At 44.3% G+C, this 21621-nt stretch overlaps 1 protein-coding gene and 1 pseudogene across 1 annotated transcript in view; both read left to right on the top strand.

The window, feature by feature from the left end:
- The window catches only part of LHFPL6 (LHFPL tetraspan subfamily member 6), a 431940-nt gene that overhangs the window by 235451 nt on the left and 174868 nt on the right, over positions 1–21621 (top strand). The gene's annotated exons all lie outside the window — the stretch shown is intronic.
- Positions 13140–21621, top strand: part of LOC144773124 (uncharacterized) — a 31317-nt pseudogene continuing 22835 nt past the window's right edge.

Raw genomic sequence — 21621 nt, 5'->3', positions numbered from 1 at the left:
CCCTAATGGCTCTATCTCTGGGGAACCCTCAAGGTGTGAGATAAAAGAGACTGCCCAGCTCAATCAAACGCTACATGGCCTATTCTCAAAGGTTTATTGTAGTACACACATAGTACTCCTTAGATATACTCTTTTACGTACTCCTACATGCCTTTGTGAATCGGTCCCGAAATGTCCAACTCCCTACCTGTAAAAGTTGCAGATAGCAAATGATGGACGGAATGTGGAACAAATCAAACATTCACCCCCAGCCACATCTGTCAACATTGTGACTGTAGGTGAGACTGCGACCTAGGAACAATGCATGTGGTGTCTGATTTCAACCGTATGTGCATATAGTGTTTCTGTTGGCAGCATGTACATGGCCCCACCTCCGCGGATGCTCCTGTTTGACAGCCCTTCGTTTGAGTGCCACCTCAGACATCTGAATACGAAGACTCCAAATGGCAGAAATTGTGCGGTAATGGAAGGCACAATGCATTTTTCTGCTATCCTCACAGGAGGCAAGCGCTTGTCGCAGTTTCTTCTCTAATTATCTCCATTACCTGAGAACAATGAGGCATTGTTCACCTAGAAAGATATCTCATAGTGCTGGCTGCCTTCCCCAACAATTATCTCTCGATTGAAAGCAGAGCCTGCACTGTCGCCAACCATCATAATATATCTTGGGCAGCAGGAGAATTGAAGCCTCCATGCACCTGGAAACATTTCTACAATTAAAGAAATGTGCGAAGAGCTGGAATCTCAGAATCCCAACCTGCCTTGTTCATGTCTGAAGCCTCTGCCACAGTAATATTTGCAGCAGCAGGGTAGCATGGTTTCTAACAATGTGAAGACCGAATGCCTCTCACCATTATCCATGCCATCTGACTGCCACTTCTTTGCATCTCTTGTTCCCTCCGTCTCTCTTCCCGCCCCTTCTTTGCTTCTACAGCTCCCTGCCCCATAGATGTTTAAGATTGCCTTCATACAAAGCTTTATATCACCTTGTGATGAGATGCCAGCTCTGTGCGGCATGTTCTGCCATAATACTGAGTGCAGAATATTCACCGGTCACAATATCACCTACGAGTATAACTTCAAGTTAAGTATATATCGTTAAGAATAGATTTACTATACTCCATGGATGTGTACCTTGACAATATGTATATATTTGCAAGTTACATAAATGTGGAGTTATGAATAGCAAATTCACACTTCCCTGTATTCAGCTACCTACATGATATAGTGGTAGTCAATATTCCGCACTTAATATGGTTGCAGTTCAATTTTTCTAACTCGATAGTGTGAAATACAGCTTTGTGGGGAAGTCCACTCCATCTAGAAGTCTCCTCTCTCATTTCCTCCATCTTATCTTCTCATTTCTCTTCTCCTGGGCTCTATTTTCCAATCCCTCTCGCCCACCCTCAGCCCATAGTGGCCTCGTTAGAGCAGCACATAGGTCTTTACAGACAGTACAGCATAGCAACCATAAGACACTATAGCATCCCAAATGTACATGTTAACATAAGCCCTTGTTTTGTTTCAGCCCCTTCACTTGCCTTCAGATCAAGTCAGAAGGGGCTAGATGTATCAACATACCCTTTTGCGATTTCCAAATAGCGATTTTTAATGAATCGCTATTTGGGAATTGCAAAATGGCATGTATGTAGAAATTCGCTATTTTTTAGCCATATCTTAAAACTCCTTATTTGGGATTAGCAAATTGCTAATCGCAAAAAAGGAATAATTTCCCATTCATTTCTATGGGCCAGGAGGCCCATAGGAATGAATGTGAAATTATTCTCAATTTGCGATTCGCAATTTGCTAATCGCAAATTGAGAATAATTTCAAGGGTGCAGGGGTGTCAGGGGTGTCTCAAGGACACCCTGCTGCACCCCTGAAAACGACATGTGTGCGCATATGGCGCACATACATGCCCTAAGGGCATGTATGAGCGTCACATGGCACCTTTACAAATTGCATAAAGTGCATTTGTAAAAGAATTCGCAAATTACCACCAACTAAAATGAAATGTTTCATACATAGCATTTAAGAAATCGCAGTTTGCGATTAATTCGCTATAATGAAATGTTTCATACATAGCATTTAAGAAATCGCAGTTTGCGATTTCTTAAATGCTTGCGCAATGTTTTTGCGATTCCTTAATATTGCAAACTTTTTGCTTGATACATCTTATTTCCCGTTTTTCTTGTCGCAAACGCTGCTATTTTGCGAATCACAGCGTTTGCGACAAGAAAAAAGCTTGATACATCTACCCCAAGGCTCGTGCGGTGATACCTGCCATGCAAGTGGGCCTCACTCAGCTGTGACGGGTGGAGGCGGGGTATTCTCAAAAAAGCTGCTTTTATGTGCTGCTGTCCAAGTAGTTAGTTATGATACTTTTGTCAGGAGGCTACACTTATAAATAGTTGCATTTCCATCACTGTGACATTAAAAAACCTGCTCAGTGTGTCCCAAAATGATGCCAACAACAGTGAACAAATCTCTCTGTATCTTTGTTTCCCATTTTGTTTACACTTGCTTCCTGAAAAGAGGCCTCAAGTCCACGACTAAAGCCAAACTCTCAACCCACCAGCATGCAACAACTTTTCACCCATACATATGTTATTCAGATGTAATTGGAAAGTCTAGGAATAATGAATACATTCTTTACTGACTTACATCCAACTCTGCTTAATATTATAACTCGATGCTCATGCTGCATATTAGGGCTTGCTATCGTTTACTTGATTTCTGTTTTAGAGATGAAGCATTTAAATACAACAAAGACGAACGCTGTAAAGTGACACCCGTACTTGGCTCTGCATTTGTGCTCTGAAAAAAGAAATGTTGTTCTATTGAACACCTTTCCCCTTGTCTTCTGCTTCCATAAACAAGGCCTCCCTGGGGACATTCCCACCTCATGAGAGTTGAGCGTCCAACGAGTTCCCTTGACCTGTGACCCTAGGACACACCCTGATGGACTTTGCATGTGCCTTTCTTTTGGAACAAGTCGTTGTCCTCTTTCTGGTTCCCTCCTGAAGCAGGGAACTGTAAGGGCTGATTCTGTGGCTCCCTCCTGGAGACCGCCCCACCCTGTCAATCAATTTACTGTGCTGGAAACGAAAACATTTACTCTGGGATCCCAACAATTCGGGGTCAAGGGTTGGCAGCAGAAAGGAAGTGGAGTCACATGGAGTGGTGTCATGAGGGTCGAGGTCTGACAATCAACTTACTCATTAAAAAATAAAATAAAAATTGCCCTAAAAAAATCGGTAACAAGGACAAACCTGTAAGAAAATCTGTTCTGACTTAGTTTATTGTCCGCAAGCAGCCTGCTTTTTAAAATATTTAAATGTTAAGGCTTCTACTGCAGAGATCTTTGGTATACCACTGTTTCCAGGGCATAATGCATACATGCCAACCCACCCTATTCGTTCGGGAGAAGCCCGGCTTTTAAAGCCAGAAAGGAAGGTTAATGTGCCTGCTGCAGAGCACAACATGTAACATGTAGGTCACAGAATTTTTTTAATGAAAACTTTATTATTTTAATATTGCTAAAAAGGGTTCCTTGGACAGCAATAAAGACGTGTTTCATAGTGCAATATATTTTGTTTATTAGTGTAATTTATTTGAAAATGTTATATAGCGCTGGGTAGACCCGGAGGTAACAGAGCGCTTTACATGAGTTACAGCGAGTCACAGGTTACATAGTTACATCACTTAAATCAAAGTCATTACTCTTATAAACAGATATGTGTGACCTTCTTACAGTACATACAGAGCTTGGAAAATTCAAAACTCTTCCTCCAAATCATAGTTTATTTATTTATCTCAAGCACTTTGGAAGTGTCAAGTTGAATTTCTTTGTTTCCTCGAAGACAATGGCATCGAGGTTTTTAAGCTCCAGCTAGTCCTTTGCCAGGATGAGACTCAAACACACGGAGTGCTGATGGCCCTTTAGGTGAGGCATTTGTGTTGGACCAAGCTGACATTAAGAGCACTTCCTCATCTCCTGCAGGTTTCTGCTCTGAACACAAAGCAAAGAGTGAGCGCAGCTGACTTTGTCTTGCTGTCAGCAAATTGCACCTGGAGGATGTAAACAAAGATTCTAGATCCGGCTCAATAGCTGTTGGGATCCAGGATCCGGAACCTTTCCAGCGCTGTGAATATCCAATTATATTGCAGATTATTCCGGGTTAGAAAGTGAAAGCCAAAAGGCACAGTTACCCAAAGCCGGTATGCGGTGCCCCGGATGTATTATTGATTTCTCCATGGCGCATTCCCATTTCCACCTCCTTGTGACATCACGGACTGGAGGAATGACAAGGACAGAGTAGACTGTCTTAAAACGATTACTGTGTCATCAAACAGGGCAACAGGGCAGTGACCACTGGGCTGGGGCAAATCGTTACTCTCAGTTCATTGTGGTGGTTGTTTTTGCTGCAGTGCTCAGTCACGTCTAAGAAGGAAGCCCTCTGTCTCATTCGCTTTTGTTATCAAGTGGCATGTTTACCTTTCCTAGATCATGCCTTCACACCAGAAAATAATGTAAGCCTAGAAGGTGCACGTAAAATTATGAAAGTATTTTTATTCAGGGGCAGTATTTCCTGAAATGTGATTGGGTTTTCTTGCAGTGGCCGATTCAATGGATTGAGACTGCTTTGCATATATTGAGGTCAGAGGTGGACGTCTTTAGGTTCTATTAATCCTACCCAGAAGGCCATGGCCATCCTCGGTAGAAATGGGCTAATTACTTTTTCTAAATGGCTATCGACCCTTTGTGAAACCAATTTTAGAAAAGATTTGCTTCTGGAATAGGCTTAGTGTTCGTTGTAATTGTAAAGATACATTCTTAATCTGTTATTGTCTCTCAACATTAAATCGCTTAAGTGGTGACGGGCAATTAAAGAAAAAACTATTTTTGAATAGACAAATTATAATAAGATGTGGTTCACTGGGAAAGGATAAACCATAATGATATTACACTTAGGGCCTCATTTGAGGTGGATGTAAAGTGTAAAATCAGGCCCCCGGTTATGCGTTGAGCGCCCTCAACAGCATGATCGCAAATTCCGCTCACTTGCGATTTTTTTACATGTATGAACCTCCAGTTCGGGGAGAAATTTCTGAGGGCAGTCATCAGTGGCACTAACAATATCCACAAAATATGTCACAAAGACCGTTTTGGTATGTTATTCCCTATTACGCACAGTAAAACAAATAACTGGGTGCAAAAGCCCCAAATATCATGCATAAATTGTTCTGGTGTATTTTTCCAAAAGTTATTTCAGCGTAACGTGGAAGGAAGCTGTAAATAGAAGTAGTGCCCATAACTGAAAGTGCTTCACTATATAGGTGCAGTGAGGTGTATCACTATCATTGTCACATAATTGTGGTCGGAATATCGACATGCAAAAATGTTGACTCTAGATCAACTCCCAATATGTCCTCAAGGTAGGGACATATAAGGTAGTAAAGATGTACTCTACAGTCCGCACCTACTTACCTTGACGATAGAGTAGGAGTTGATATTGTGAACTCAGTATTGTTGCGGGTCGGTATTTCGACGAGGGAAATGTGACTCCTCCCATCTGAAACCCTACATTTGTTGGGATGTAACACAAGTATTTCTCCGAGGACGAGACTTACTGGTATAAAAACGTGTTTTTTATTTACAAGGGTTCATTCTCATCTCTCTCATCAGACACTGAAGGTACAAGGTCGACATGTTTCAGCCATATGATCAGAATCCTGTATCGGTGGCTTGCTTTAGGACCAACAACAGTAGACAATTGTGTTTGCTGCTGCTGATATATACAGTGTAATAAAGGAAAAAAAATAGTGATACAAAACAGGTCACCTCCCGAGGCAGCCACTGTTTGCCACGAGGTACCAACGGACAGAGCGGGGCCTCCTTCCCTGAGCTGCCTGCCAGGTTGAGGTGAGGCTTAAATATCCTACTATTGAGGATACCCCATGTATTACCTGACACTACGTCGCAGGAATACTGGTTTTGTATCACTATTTTTTCTTTATTACACTGTATATATCAGCAGCAGCAAACACAATTGTCTACTCTTGTTGGTCCTGAAGCAACCCACCGATACAGGAATCTGATCATATGGCTGTAACATGTCGACCTTGTACCAATAGTAGTTTTAAATCTATACTACTTTTTTGCATTGCTTTTTAATCCTGTCAGGGAGAGCACGTGAATAAATTTGTGGTTTTGCATCAACCTAGGCAGTTTTAACATCTCACTTTTCACTTTTGTCTATCACATTATTATATTTTTTTTGCGCTGCACCCTTGCTACGCCTTGAGGCTCACATATGGGATTTAGCATCCTCTCCCTTTAGTAACAAACCAAAGAAAAACATCTCTGAGCTCCTTCATCACAGTGAAGAAGTCGTTGCTCCCAGTAGGACTAGGTTTTTCTACTGGTAAGGAGGAACCCATATGATGAAGCATGTCACCCACAGGTGAGTGAGGGTTCTAGTCCTTAAAGGATAAATTCCCCCTTATTGTCATTACTTTTTTCAGTTTATAAACATAATTTCGGTCAATGAGAGAGGTTAGATACAGACCGCATTTTTTTCCGGTCCCGCATAGGCCTATGGTGCGTTGATAAGACCCGAGGAGATAATCTGTTGTTTATTTTAGCTCTCACCACTGTGCCATATCCTTTGCCTTGTCCTAATGCTGGGTGCAGTACCATATGTGGCCACAAGAGGTCCAAGGGACACCTAATGACAGCCTGTGGTACTGCACCCTCACAACACTGCTAGTTTTAGTGAAGTTGGAACTGCCATTTTCACTCCCAGTGCTACAGCACCATTACAGGTACTACATGAAAAAAAACACAACAGAGTTCTTTATTTTATTACGGTCGGGAGGGCATATCTATTGCAGAGGTAACAATAATAGGCCATTTATAATGCCAATAGCTCCAACTCCAACAAATGGTAGACCCATTGCATTCCCAATGCAGGTTTATAACACTGTTATATTCTCTTTCTGTATAGCAGAAATTGTTTATGTTTCTATGTACCCTGTATACACTGTGCCACCTTTCTGTATTGCGCAACAACACCTTTCTTTACAGTATCAATATGTCACCTTTTTGTAAAGAATCACTGTCACTTTGAGGGAGACGGAAGCAGAATAGAAGTGGTAGAAGTTAAGGTAAGGAGAGAGGAGCAGGAGTCTGGAAGGGAGGGGGAGTGGTAAATAAGCAATGTTAGAAGGTTAGAGAATGGGAGAATGCTTTCCCTTTTCGTAGGTCTCGCTTACCAGACAGTGATTAGTCCTATTGTCAGCTTACACTGTGCTTAGGGCCTACCCATTGCTTGCCATTGAATAGCTTTATTGTCACTCTCGTGTGCTTGCTTTATATTTGTTAGATTGTGTTGGTTTTCACTCCTCTTCTTGTGTTTATCTCTTTCCTGGAGCATAGTCCCATTAGTTGTGTTCTTCAAGTGCTAACTTTTCAGGCACTACTTTTTTCTTTTTTGTTTAAGTACTTCCTGCGAGTGCATGTGCTTTCCAGCTGTCTTCAACTTGTATTTCCGTTCCTCCCTCTGCTGCACTCTGCGTTGCCCTCCTTCGGCCATATCTTCTCTCCTGCATGTCTCCATGTTGTGCTCACCCTTGTGTGCTTCTCCGCCATTTTGCTTTCTCAGTTGTGCTTCTCCAAAAGTGTTGCTACCCCCTGCCTGCCCACCCACCCACTCCCAATTTCTGCCCTTGCCCCAAACTGCGGTATTTTATTTATTCATTTTTGGCAGAGGACCAAGCAGCAAATTGCTTCCGCCCGACTCAACTTAAAAGCGCCTTTGAGCTACTTCTTTTTCTTTTTCTCTTATTTTTACTGATCCATCTTGGACCAACAAATACAAAAATGAGACCCATGTCATTTTATAGGCATGCATGCAGAATAGAGCATGTGCTCGCCCACAAAATTGAACAGCAACATCATCACATCGCTAAGTTTTTCGCCATTCTGCACATCTTATTGATGCTGTACAGAATGGCTAAAATGCATTGGCAAAGCCAAGAAGTCCCAAACGAGAAACGTGTTGGCTTTGCCAATGCTTGTTGGCTTTTACAATATTCACTTTTGACCTGAAAGACTATAAATCTATGGTTATAATGCATACTCCGAAATCTAATTTATGACCCGATCAGAATATACGTACCAGATGTTCATTGCTTGAAATTTAAATATGTTTTTATGGAGAAAAACATGTAGAGGCACTTGTGAGAGATTGTGCAGTGCATAGTCTTGGCACTGAGTTTGAGCTGGGGCGATCATATTATTTTATTCATCTTTTTTGCTCTTGGCTCATTTGCCTGTCAACGAAAGCCTTTCATCTAAGAAAATACACACACGCACACACACATTTCCAACAGTATTGCTTTTTAGCTGACAAATATATCAAAGGTTTGCTTTGCAGTGTTGACGTACTGTCAGAGAAGCTGGGAAACATTTGTTGCAAAGCAAAAATAAAAAACACCTCTGAACATTATTGCCTGATCATATATTCATCCATTTTCTGGCTCTGGGAAAATTTTGGGTACTTTGTGTGGACAGATATTCCAAATAAATCACCTACGATTGCAGTTTCCTTGAACACTTTCCTTTTTCGGAGTACTGATTTGTGAGGTGTAGTTGTTACTCGTTAAAATCCAACATAGCAAAAATAGCACTAATCACAAGGCGAGGAAAGCATTTGAAAAACAAAGCTCTCATTTCAGTCTTGTGATGGATACCTTTTGTACTTCCCCATGACAGGCGAAAAATCTGTCTTTGCTTTCTTGCGCCTTTCATTGGGAGACTTAGGTCCTCATAATCAGGGCCTGGTAATTCAAATGAAGTCAGTAACAGGATATATGAGCGACTGCATCCAGACGTACACGTCAGCCTGCACAATTTAGCTACAAAAGAAGGCAAACTCTCTTGCTGGAAAATTTGTTGAAAATGGGGAATAACTTGCACTCCAGTTATTCCCCATTTAGATTCAACTCATGAATCTGAAATTACGGATGCTACTGGTACTAGTAACTCTGGACCCCTATTGTAAACCTAATGCATATGTTATGATGTCTAAAAGGTTCTGCATAGAATTTGAGGTCTCCCAACTAAGGATTACAAAACTTTTACCTTGGTGTGTGTTTTGTTAATCATCATTTTCATTTTAATTATTTATATTTGTGGTTTTATAGAGTGCAACCGGCGATGTACCAATTGGTCGAGCATGTGGTGTGCAGAAACAAAATGTGAATGACAGTTCAACAGATCAATGGATGAAGAGGGCTCATCTAAAGCCCCATGACGTGTGTGTTTAAATATGTTATTTCTTTCTTTACACATTTTGGATTACACAAGGCTCAGCTAAAAACGTCTGTAGGAGAGGCCTAGAAATTGGCCTTGAGTCAATACGCCAGGGGACAATGGATTCTAATTAGAAGCATTGAAAGAGGCTTTCACTGCCAAAGCCAGTGTTTAGTTTGAGCTGGGGGTTGCAGGTGTCACCCACGCCACCCATTTCCTCATCAAACTTTGACTTAGAGCAAAAGAGTTAGAAACACATAAGGAAAAGAGAAGGAGGAAGAGAACAATGAAAAAGAGGTGACAAATGGAAAAAGCATGGATGAAAAAAGAACTGGCAGAGTAAGATAAAGAGGCAGAGAGACTCTGGTGGTGGATTAAAGAGGCGTGAGGCGAAATCAAGACTATTCAGACTTGGTGTTCGCACTCCGGCCGTCGATGGTGCCGGCCGTGGGCCTCTAAGCAAAACGTTTTTCTCCGGCACTTATTATTTTACAAATTAAGCTCTGGTCAAAGCTTAGGTTACACCCCACCATGTAGGTATTTAAAAGTTGTAAAAGTCACTAGTTTGATCATGGCCGGATAATCTGGTTTAATTTAAATGTAATTTAAATTTAATTTTAAATGTATTTAAATGAGGGGCAGGTGGGAGGCAAGTTTGTACAAGCCTTGTGTGGCTTAAGTGACGAGAACACACACACACTTGAGTATACCGCAAGTGGTTTTCCTTCACAGAGGGCCCCTTCTGGTAGGAAGACTGACATTCTCATGGGATCGACCGTGTTTACTTTAGCGGGATGTTAGTCGCATTGATCAGTGCGGTCTGTGGGAACACATTGGGGTTGTGTGTGAGGGTGTGAAGGGGTGGTATAGGCAGGGAGAAAGTGTACTACCAAAGGTGTGCCTGGGTCTCTTCAGCGGCGGCCGGCTCAGCTCGCGGGGGCGTGAGGGTGGGAGGGGCTCAGGCTGCTTTAAAAAAAAATGTTTAAAAAAAACGTTGCCGCTACTGGGTCCCGCATCTTCTCTCCTGCTCGCCTGTGTCCGACTCCAGGTCGGAACAGGAAGCAGACAGCCAGGCTCACACCCATAAGCCAATCACAACACTGCAATGCAGCGTGGTGATTGGTCTGAGTGCCGTGACACGGCGCTCAGCCTGGGCTGGAGGGGTTGGCATGTTCTCTGTGCTGGCTGTTATGTAGCCTGCATGGACGACAGGGAAGTGCGCATGACTGTTTTAGGCGGCCCGAGTAGGCTGGCCAAACAGTTACTGCGCACAGGAGTGTTCTACCACTCCTCCCCTGCAACTCCGCCCCACACCCTCACGCAGCAGAGGAAAAAATTAAATGATAATAACATTATCATCATTACATTTTTTTTCCTTCCTTTGCTGCTCGTGGCAGTGGGTGATGATCCCCTGCCTTAGTGGAGGAGCCGCCACTGGATCTCTCCCTTCGGGTGTGAGGGTATGGATTTAATTTATTTTGATAGTTGGGCGCTGTGCCTAGGAGGGCTTGTGGGTAGTTCATAGCAATTTGAACTGTATGAAGTGTTCCTCAAGGAGCTAGCACAGTCATTTCAGGGACTCACATTTGTTCAGGCTGAGGCACAAGGCCACCTAGATTTGTCATTTTGTGTTATAATCTTGAATGTGTGTACTCGATGGCCCTGTGCACAAGATTGTTCAGCTGTTATTTGCTGGCGAGCTGACTCAGATACCAAGTCTGTGTTTTACTTTATGTCCAGTGATAGGGCTACATGCTAATAATGAGCCAATCAAAGAGAAGTTAATGCAGAACAAGATTTGCTACACATTGTTTTTTTTTTTAAAGATGCATTTGTTTTCTTCCTCTTCTTTCTCAGTGGTGTTATAGTCATCGAGATGCTTGTGTGAATGAACCACGCATGCATTTAACAAGCATGCCGGTTCCACGCAGTCTCAACAAGGCAAGTCTTAACCATGAATATGCCTTTACCACACATGCATTTACAATGAATTATGCGTTGTTAAGGCATGTATGGTAAAGACATATCTATGGTTGAGACTTGATAGGTAAGTGTTAACCCCTGACCCCTGCCGTGAGTCCCAAAACTACCTCTCTCTCCTGAAAACCAACCACCTCCCACCGTGCCCTAGAAACTTCCCTGCCTCCAGTCCTAAAAACTAACCCCCTCCCCTTAGCCATAATAACTAACCTGACCTCCCCCTGAGCCCTAAAAACTACCCACCCTCCCCTAATCCCTCAAAACTACCAACCCAGAGTCCTAAAAACGATCCTGCCCCCTAAGCCTTAACAGAGCCCTAAAATGGCCCCCAAACCCCTGCCCTGACACCTAAAACTACCCCCTCCCTCCTGAAAACCAAATCCCCCCGAGCCCTAGAAACTTCCTAGTCCTAAAAACTACCCTGCTCTCCCTTAAGCACCAACCCCAACCCCCCAGCCCTGAAAACTACCTCAACCCCCCCAGCCCTGAATCCCCCAGCCCTGTAAACAACCCGAACCGCCCAGCCCTGAACACTACCCTGAACCCCTATCCCTGAAAAATACCCTGACCCACCCCAAAACCATACAAACTACCCCCCAAAACCCTGCCCATGCATCAATTACCTCACAGCCTCCTCTCCCTATCTTTCTTGCTGCTTGGCTGCTTTCTGCTTCTGCCAGCAACAGCTAGCAGCTAGACCGTGCACTGCCTTAACCACACATATGCGTGGGTAAGACAAGCGTGGTAGCGCTTGCGTAGTGGGAACACGTGTGGCTGAGGCTGCGGTGTTCCGACTGTTTCCCCATAAAGATATCAACTTTCGAATTGGCTCAGGGACAACAGTTTGTTTTTAGGGCTCCCCGTTTTTCCCTTCTTTGGTTGGGGTTCTGAATAGATCAAAGTCTTGGCCAGGAGCAAATCCATATAAGAGAAGCCAGGCAAATCTAACTAAGGAAGAAAAGAGAAAGGAGACCCATTGTGCAGTGAGAGGAAGTTAGCGGAGAAGCATCACTTGCAGGATTACAGCAATACTATATTTAAAGAGGGAGGGAAAATGAACCTGAAAATAACCCCATTCGCTTGGCAGAAGCAAAGAGAATCTATATTAGGATCTGAAGCTTACAGCCTGTTATCAAACTGTGGTAAGCAACACTGAGAGAATAGAGCAAACAAGAAATTGTAAAAATATGAAAAGCCACGTGTTGGTGTTAACATTATCCAACAAAATGGTACCCATTTGTATCAACATACAACTGAAAGGTTAAAGTGAACTTCCTTTTTTCCCGGAGGAGCACATTTTTCCATGGAGAATGCCCTTCCCCTACAACACTACCACATTTAGAGGTGATCTATTTCCTTTTTGGGTTTCGCCTGCCGAAAGGCTGCGCTCTGCGCAGCTTTTCAGCGCAGGTGAAATCCTTTGTTGACAATAAGGACTTCGGGAACGTCCCCCGGCTCTCATTGGCTAGCTCCATAAATGGAGGCTAGCCATTGAGTGCCGGATCTGTCCGTCAAGGCCGGACCAGATTCGGGGGCGTTCCCGAGATTTTTTCCCTGGGCGGAGTTACGTTGTTTCCCGTTCCCTCCCCTTTCCCGCCGTCCGTGTCCTCTCCCGCCCCCCTCCCGCCGTCCGTGTTCTCTCCCGCCCCCCTCCCGCCGTCCGTGTCCTCTCCCGCCCCCCTCCCGCCGTCCGTGTTATCTCCCGCCCCCCTCCCGTTGTCCGTGTTCTCTCCCGCCCCCGAATCTGGTCCGGCATTGAGCCGGCACCCGCCTTCCTGCTCCGGCCGTCTTCTGCGTCTCTCCTCCCCCTTTCCCGCCCCCTCCCGCTTGACATTTTTACCTTCCGATCAGCCGCATGGAGAGCGAGCAGGCAGCGGACTTCGCTGGAGGAGGAGGAGGAGGAATAGCTGCCCACATCCCGGAGGAGAGGATGAGCACCCAGCCATGGAAGCCGCAACCCGTTTGTGACGACAGTCAGGGCGGCCCCATCAGCGCACCTTCACAGGGGGAGGCCCCCGAGGCACAATGTCCCGGACCCCCGGACTGGGCACCTCCCGGAAGCCCCGAGGCCAGCGGCGGCTCCCTGCTCCCTAGGCAGCGGGAGCACGAAGAAGCCCCGGACAATTCCGAGCACAGCCCCCCCGTCCGGGGCCTCTTCGCTGAACATCAGCGCCGCCTCTCCCAATCCCCTTCCCCTCAGGGCTGTCCCACTGCCCGTCTACGAGGACTCTCACACCCCATCTCCACCTGCGGCCTCTCCTCATCATAGCCACTTAGAGCCCAAGACCACCATTGAAACCTCTCAGTCTGCAGAGACTGCCTTTCAAGACCCCTCGTTCTCCGAGGCTTGTCCTCGCATACCCCTACCCCTACCCCGACGGCTGTTTCGTCAGGTTCCGAGCTTGCCTTGCCCAACCCCTTGTCGCCACCCTTCACATTGCCCTCCCTCTCCACCTCGCCAAACCCCTTGGAACCCGGATCTGCCCCGCCCAGCCACTTAATCTCTGCAGATGTTTCATTGAAGCCCCTGCCTGTGGCTTCCCTACCCACCCTCTTGCCACCCGGGGCCTCTTCATCCACCTGTCATCGTGAGTCCCCAACCCCCCCCCTCCACACCCGGAGGAAGCTCCCCACATAAAGTTCCTTCTTCCAGCTCTCCCCCTGCAGCCACCTCTCCCAGCCTGGACTCCCAAGAGTCATCTTCCCACCTGCCCTCCCACCCCAGTTCGGACCTCAGTGTCAGCGAGGGTCTGGAGGAGCCGGCGGGGCGGGAGCGCGGCACTGGGCAGTCTGACTATCACATCAAGTGGTTACTGTGGAAGGAGCAGAAGACTCCAATTGTTACCCAGAATGAAAACGGACCCTGTCCTCTGCTGGCTATCATCAATGTGCTGCTTTTGACCTGGAAGGTAAGGGGCACAGCTTAGTGTTGTCTAGATTTCAAGATTTACAAGCCGTTTAGGCACAGCCGCACAGGCCTGGAATCAGTCAAGGCCCCTCTGAATTGTAGGGAGTCTCCCCAACTGGGAGACAGTCTTTGCTTATTATAACCATTACTAATGGTCCATGTGAGACAATCACGCCGCTCCTCCTTGAAAAACACTTGAAAACCCAGAGTCTTGATGAATTCACAAAAGCACTCCTAACTATGTGGACTAGGAACAAACACTGCAAATGGTATATTTAGCTTGGCTTGAAAAATGTTTTTGGGATGCAGGGTGAAGATCTACTTTTGCCTTAGATGGGTGAGAATTATGTATTTTGTAGATTCTAAATTCATGCAGGATTGCACCCTCGGATTGCACCATCAGATTGCATGCTGTCTCAAAAATGAACAATTCCTATATCTTTGCAAGAAAAAATGGTGTAGACTCAAAACATTCTCCAAATCACATGCATTTTTGCCTTCATTGCTATTATTATTAAATATTTGTATTCTATTATTGTATTTTTGCAAGTGTCCTGCCCATACCGCAATCCAAAGATCACTGCTTTGAAAGTCATACCCTTGACAATTAACAGTATCTAATCCCATCTAGCTAATTTGTTAATCCTACCAGCCATATGCATGAACTCCCATAACCCCATCCCCTCCAATAATGATCACGCCGAACTCCCATCAATGTACAACAAAGAACCTGAAGTAAATACATGTATGGTTTCCTTGAGAGCATGTAACTAATCTCCATAACCACTGAATTAAACATTATCCTTAGGTTCCGGAGCAGCTTCCTGCCGGCCCAAAATTCTTAAATGCCTCGTAAGGGGTGTAAGACCTACATAGATACAATTGCAATATTATAGTACCAGTTATAGAGCAAGACAGGCACAATTAGGCATCTGTGCGCCAGACACATGGGTGTCGTAAAATTTCATAATAGTTATTATGGGGTGTGATCTAAAGAGCATAATTATTATAGGAGCTGTACCCTATGCAATAAAAAAGGGCAGCGGGTTTACCAACTGTTATTAGGAAAATATGTTTCAGCTCTTAGGCTTCTTTTTTTTACAACCTTATTAATTCTAAAAGTTCTAGCTTTGGTTTGCTACAATCAAACCAACTGGACTAATAAAGATGAAGGCAACGAGTTGTAGAAACACGCACAACATTATATGTCCTGACTACATCGAGCAAGTTGTAACCCTATAAGTGAGGGACCTAGCAAAGGTGAGTAACTGTCATTGAAAGATTGTATGCTCTCAGATTTGAAAATACAGTGTATTCTTGACATCTAACACAACCACTACTATAAAAACACTAGCGCAATTCAAAAATTCCCTCAGGGAGATTGCTCTTGAACAACATCAACAAGGGACCTTCTGAAGGAATTATTTTGTGTAATGAAATCTAAAAATTCATGAGTGGTCGCATAATTTCCAATCCACAATCAATTTCATTATATAGGCATATTTTTTTGGGGAAAAGAAATATATCGAATGAATGCTCAATTGATGAAGAGGCTTAACGGCGTGTACAATGAGCAATTTAATCCAAGTTTTTTTCAGTACTCAATTACATAGGAGTTCTAATTTTGTTTTCTTCAGTACTAAATTGAATAATTATGAAATAATTTTAGAGGGATATGACCAGCCACATTAGACAATGCACACCAATAAGGGCACAGCAATAATTGAATTCCATAATAGTATATAGAAGAGGCTTGAATGATGTAACAATCACGTAGCCCAGCTATAAAATCTCAGAGTTATAAAAGCAAGGCTGTATTCTGTAGATGGCATGTTATCTATTAATTTTTTTTATTTAGTACAGTTGTATATACCTATAATTCTTCCTCAAAAGATCCACCTTGATTGTTTACGGACAGTGTCCTGAGGATCGTCTTACTGATTGCTTCTGTTTGGGACCGAACCGTTGACAACTCTTCTACATCAGCCTATGAAACTTGCAGTTCCTTCAGTTTGCCTCATACTTGATAACTCGGAGACTTTATACTGGGACTAAGTGGTTGTGACGCCATTCAAGGCCTTTTCTAAGAGCTATTAGTATTGAAAAAATAAATTAGAATTCCTATGTAATTTATTATTGAAAAAACGTATGTTTGATACTTAAATTCCTCCATAATATTAACAGTATAGGCCCTATTGCCTCCCTTTTCCAATTCATTGAGGACATCCCAAAATGCTTTCACGTCATTGAACATATTAGCATTTAATAACCGATGCCATAGCACTGCTTGATAATGTGGTTTCTCCAACCAAACTTTTTGTCTATAAGGTCTTCTCATTGACATCAGTTTAACCTTGGGACCGGGATAAGATGGAGTGGAGAGTGGAGAGTGCATAGGGAGTTGAGAGTGCATAGGGAGTTGAGAGTGCATAGGGAGTTGAGAGTGCATAGGGAGTTGAGAGTGCATAGGGAGTTGAGAGTGCATAGGGAGTGGAGAGTGCATAGGGAGTGCATAGGGAGTGGAGAGTGCATAGGGAGTGGAGAGTGCATAGGGAGTGGAGAGTGCATAGGGAGTGGAGAGTGCATAGGGAGTGGAGAGTGCATAGGGAGTGGAGAGTGCATAGGGAGTGCAGAGTGGAGAGTGCATAGGGAGTGCAGAGTGGATAGGGAGTGGAGAGTGGAGAGTGCATAGGGAGTGGAGAGTGCATAGGGAGTGCAGCTCGAGGGAGTGGAGAGTGCATAGGGAGTGGAGAGTGGAGAGTGCATAGGGAGTGGAGAGTGCATAGGGGTGGAGAGTGCATAGGGAGTGGAGAGTGCATAGGGAGTGGAGAGTGCATAGGGAGTGCAGAGTGGAGAGTGCATAGGGAGTGCAGAGTGGAGAGTGCATAGGGAGTGCAGAGTGGAGAGTGCATAGGGAGTGCAGAGTGGAGAGTGCATAGGGAGTGCAGAGTGGAGAGTGCATAGGGAGTGGAGAGTGGATAGGGAGTGGAGAGTGGAGAGCGGATAGGGAGTGGAGAGTGGAGAGTGCGTAGGGAGTGGAGAGTGGAGAGTGCGTAGGGAGTGGAGAGTGGAGAGTGCGTAGGGAGTGGAGAGTGGAGAGTGCGTAGGGAGTGGAGAGTGCATAGGGAGTGGATAGTGCATACGGAGTGGAGAGTGGAGAGTGCATAGGGAGTGGAGAGTGGAGAGTGCGTAGGGAGTGGAGAGTGCGTAGGGAGTGGAGAGTGCGTAGGGAGTGGAGAGTGGAGAGTGCGTAGGGAGTGGAGAGTGGAGAGTGCGTAGGGAGTGGAGAGTGCATAGGGAGTGGATAGTGCATACGGAGTGGAGAGTGGAGAGTGCATAGGGAGTGGATAGTGCATACGGAGTGGAGAGTGCATAGGGAGTGGAGAGTGCATAGGGAATGGAGAGTGCATCCCCTCTACTTCTCTTCTATGGACACTTGTACTTCTTCTACTTCTCCACCAGCACAGTGTGTGTTTCCACTCGCCCGTGGCACTGGAGACTGAAGCACATCCTTCTTAGGGTGAAAACCGTCTTGCTGGTCATTATGGACACTCTTTCCAGTTCTGTACTTTTATGTGATCACACTATGCATTATGGGGGGTGTAGTGTTGCTTTGATTCCATTAGAACACAGCTGAAAACAATGATTTGTAGATAAAAACTCTAGTCCCACTAAATCTTGGAAGTGCTTATTCACACACACATGCATGCACGCACATATGCAAACACACTCTCTCTCCCTCAACAGGTGCACTACCTCCTCACAAGCACGGACACATGTTTGTAAAACAGGTTCTTTAACCCACCATGCCATCCCATAATGCAGTTCGGTTGGCTAGCACACCGTGGCTGACTGAAGATGCGCACTAGGATGGCGCCGGCACTTGACAGCCAGGCACAGAGAGGCGCGTGATTGACAATGGGCGACAAGACGAGCGTGACTGAGAGCAGACGCCAACTGAAATGTCCAACCCTTAAAAAGGAAAGATTTAATGACGGTATTTTTTGTGGAACTGGTGGCGAGCTTCCTGTTTCAAGATGAGTGAGTGAACCATGTCTAAAAAGACTGACACTCCAGTAGGGTAGTGTAGTGCTTTCAGCAAGCGTTGCCTTAATGTGCCACCCCAGCACGATTTAACCCCCTCAGCTGTCAATTGGGCATCTGTCACGTGACACCTGCAGACCAGACTCTGAATTTCTTCAGTGAAATCCAGTAGGGTACAATAGGTCTTACATTTGCAAGAGATTAAGCTGTTGGCAATGTAAATGACAATGCCATTTATTTATCTGTTTTCAAAACCAACACATAAATAAAAATATTGTCATTTACAATGCCAATAGCTCTAACTTTGGCAAAGGCGAAACCGTTGCATTGTAAATGCTTGTTATTCATGGAAAGGGAATCAAGCCATGGCTGGCATAAAGCGCTGACCATTTTCAGGGTGGAAAGGGACCTGAGAGGAGTTTGTGAATGTTCACAACACACACATTTTTGCAGATTTCCCCAAACTTTCAAGGCAAACCACATTTTGAAATGCTTGGATCCCACCCTTGAATGGGATTTACTGCACTCATGGTGTAGAAATCCACAGTAGTAAATGGATTCACTGAATTTTACGGTTCCCTGAAATCTCACTGTTGATTCTTGCTAGGTGTAAAAAAGGTAAATTTAATTTTAAACTTATTTTTATGATGGAATTTACCTTTGTGGATAAGGCCAGGGGTTTGTGACCTAAGTCCAAAAAAGGTTGTGGTATGCAGGCCCAGACAGGCCTTTTATTCCACTGGGCATTTCCCCAGTGGGTAGGAGCCCCTAGAGACCAATTTTGAAAGCCCATATCTGCTCTCCATGCCTCTGTCACTTTCCCCAGCTCCCCGAGTTAATTGAAGCAGGCAGGGGGAGGCTTCAGAAGAGAGATCAGAGAGAGAATGGATGGATGGAAAGAAAGAGGTTGCGCAAGAAGATGGAGGGTAAGGGAGCAGGGGTGGTTTGAGCATTTTTGCCAGTGCTGCTTTTGGTTCCACAGTCCGGCCCTGGTGCTACGTGTTCTTTGCAAACAGACATATCTTTGTACAACTCATTATCGCAAATGCAGTTTTCTAAACTGCAAAAAGCAAGTAGGATACCAATGATCTCATTTTTGTGCATACACTCGACTCTTCCATTGTGTTGCTTTCCATGGCTTGCTAGGACCTTGCATGCCTCATTCACATGTGTTTGGAGTAGAGACTCACCTAACACAGTGCCAAGGCTATGTGTTGACTATTTATTGGACATCTTTTAAAAAGTAAAAATAAAGTGGCATGTGCCAATCAAACATAACGCTTTAATTTTAAAATGATAATAGAACGAAGTGAGCAGCGCCTCGACGAGACACTTGAGCCTCAGACAAAATGGCTGTAATTGGAAGGCCATTTTGCCGCCGCTGCATGTTTACCACTTTTGTGCCCATTAGGTTAGCCTTTTTGGATAATTAGGCTCTTTCTAAATTAGGGTGTTGCCCTTTGTGCAATCTCCATGGCAACCAGATCTGTCACTAAAATGTAATTAATTACCTATGCGACTATCTTCTGTTAAGTGGTGACATCCTTCTCGGGTGGCTTCGAAGTGCAATTATCGACTGCACCTCTTGTTTTTGACGAATACGTCTAGGAACTCTCTTCTACAAAATATTTGACTAATTAGATTCATCTTGTGTATGAGATTAGCCTTTTCTGAGTGTGCTGTTCATTAGTATCTTCAAATCTCTATTGTTCAGCTGGAGTGTAGGCATTTTGTGGGTATTAAAAATGTCTGTTTATTGTTCCATCTATTTTGTCCCATGAGTAAGAAAACAATGAGCAAATTGTTATCAAAGAGGGTATTTTGGGAGTGCTAAAGAACTGAAATGACAGGAAAAGGTGGTTAATAGCCTAATCGTATTATTTTGCTTTCATTCCAGATCCTTTTTATGTGTAGCGTTAGTCAAGGTCTTTTAACATAAAACATTAGTGAATGCAAAAGTAGACAGCCAAGACTTTGCCAACGCTTGTTTTTTTAGTGTCAGTGCCTTTCTCTGATCCTTAGAAGTCAAGATGAAATTATATATGGAGGAGCAATGTATAGGCATCGTTCATTCTGTCCCAATTTTATTTAGAACAAGTTGCATTCCCTTCTGTTAAGATGTATTTTTAAATGTGTGCAGATGCTAGCACAGTACAAGTTTGTAACGTTTGCAGAATTATGATATTTTCATCACTTTGTAATAGGGTGTGACAAGATATACAGTCAAACGGTTTGCTCACAATATCATGACCAAGTTATGAAAAACCAAAATACAGAGGGGGTAAGTGCACAGAGGGAAGTATAGATTAATTATTCTTAATTTCACATCTACATACCTAGATGAGAGATATACATCACTGAAATATATATCACCAAGATATGTAGATGTGGAGTTATGTGAAGAAAAACTAGGGATCATCCTAGATGACAAGCTCAACATGACAGCTCAAGTTGACGCCGTGTGCACCCCCTGCTTCCACATTCTACGCATCCTATGAAAGATCATTAAATGGTTGCCTCCGCATACCAGATGGACTGAATTATGGCAACATTCTGTACACTGAAATCTCCAAGCAGCTCCCACTCAGATTCCAGACCATCCAGAACACCACTACAAGACTCAAACGCAACCTTCCACGCTGCACCCGCATCACATCGCACCTCAAGATGCTTCACTACATCCCCATTCACAAGCGCAGACAATTAAAACTTTTCATGCACACATATAAAGCCCTACACAACACAGAATCAGAATAACTGAACTGCTGCATACACTTTCGCCAACCCAGCAGACACCTACGCTCTGCCTCACTCTCACTCACACACATTCCCTGCATCCTCAAAAGCTAAACTGGAGGTCGCTCATTGTCTTACATCGCACCCAAGACATGCAATGACCTCACCCAAAACATCAGACACTTGTATTTACTTCTTGAGTTCCGCAAGAAGCCGAGGACCTGTCTTTATATATAGGCACCTTGGGGACCACACACCTGCACACCTGCCACAGCACCTTCATACCCTGTCAGGTGATTAGTGCGCTACACAAATCAATATAACATAATATCACAAAATTGGTATATGTAGATATTCTGGTTACAATATTGTGACCATTCGGTACTCCTTCCTTGATATTCCGGGCCTACACTCAGCAAAACACACATGAACACAAGTGGAGGCGTGAAGCAGCCCACCAGCTGTCAAACGCCTGTAAATGTTTAAGAAGCAGCAACGCATGTCAAAATTTCTAGGGTTTTCCCAAGATTCGCCTTTTCACTAAGCACCACATTCCTTTGAAGAATGTTAAAATGCGCTTTGATGGGATGGCGGGGCTCCTGGGTAGGCATGTTGGGCATTCCACCAGAGCAT

The sequence above is a fragment of the Lissotriton helveticus genome, chromosome 8, assembly GCF_964261635.1.
Source record: "Lissotriton helveticus chromosome 8, aLisHel1.1, whole genome shotgun sequence".
Classification (NCBI taxonomy): Eukaryota; Metazoa; Chordata; class Amphibia; order Caudata; family Salamandridae; genus Lissotriton; species Lissotriton helveticus.
The sequence above is the reverse complement of the archived record's forward strand: the minus strand, read 5'-3'. Positions and strand labels throughout refer to the sequence as shown.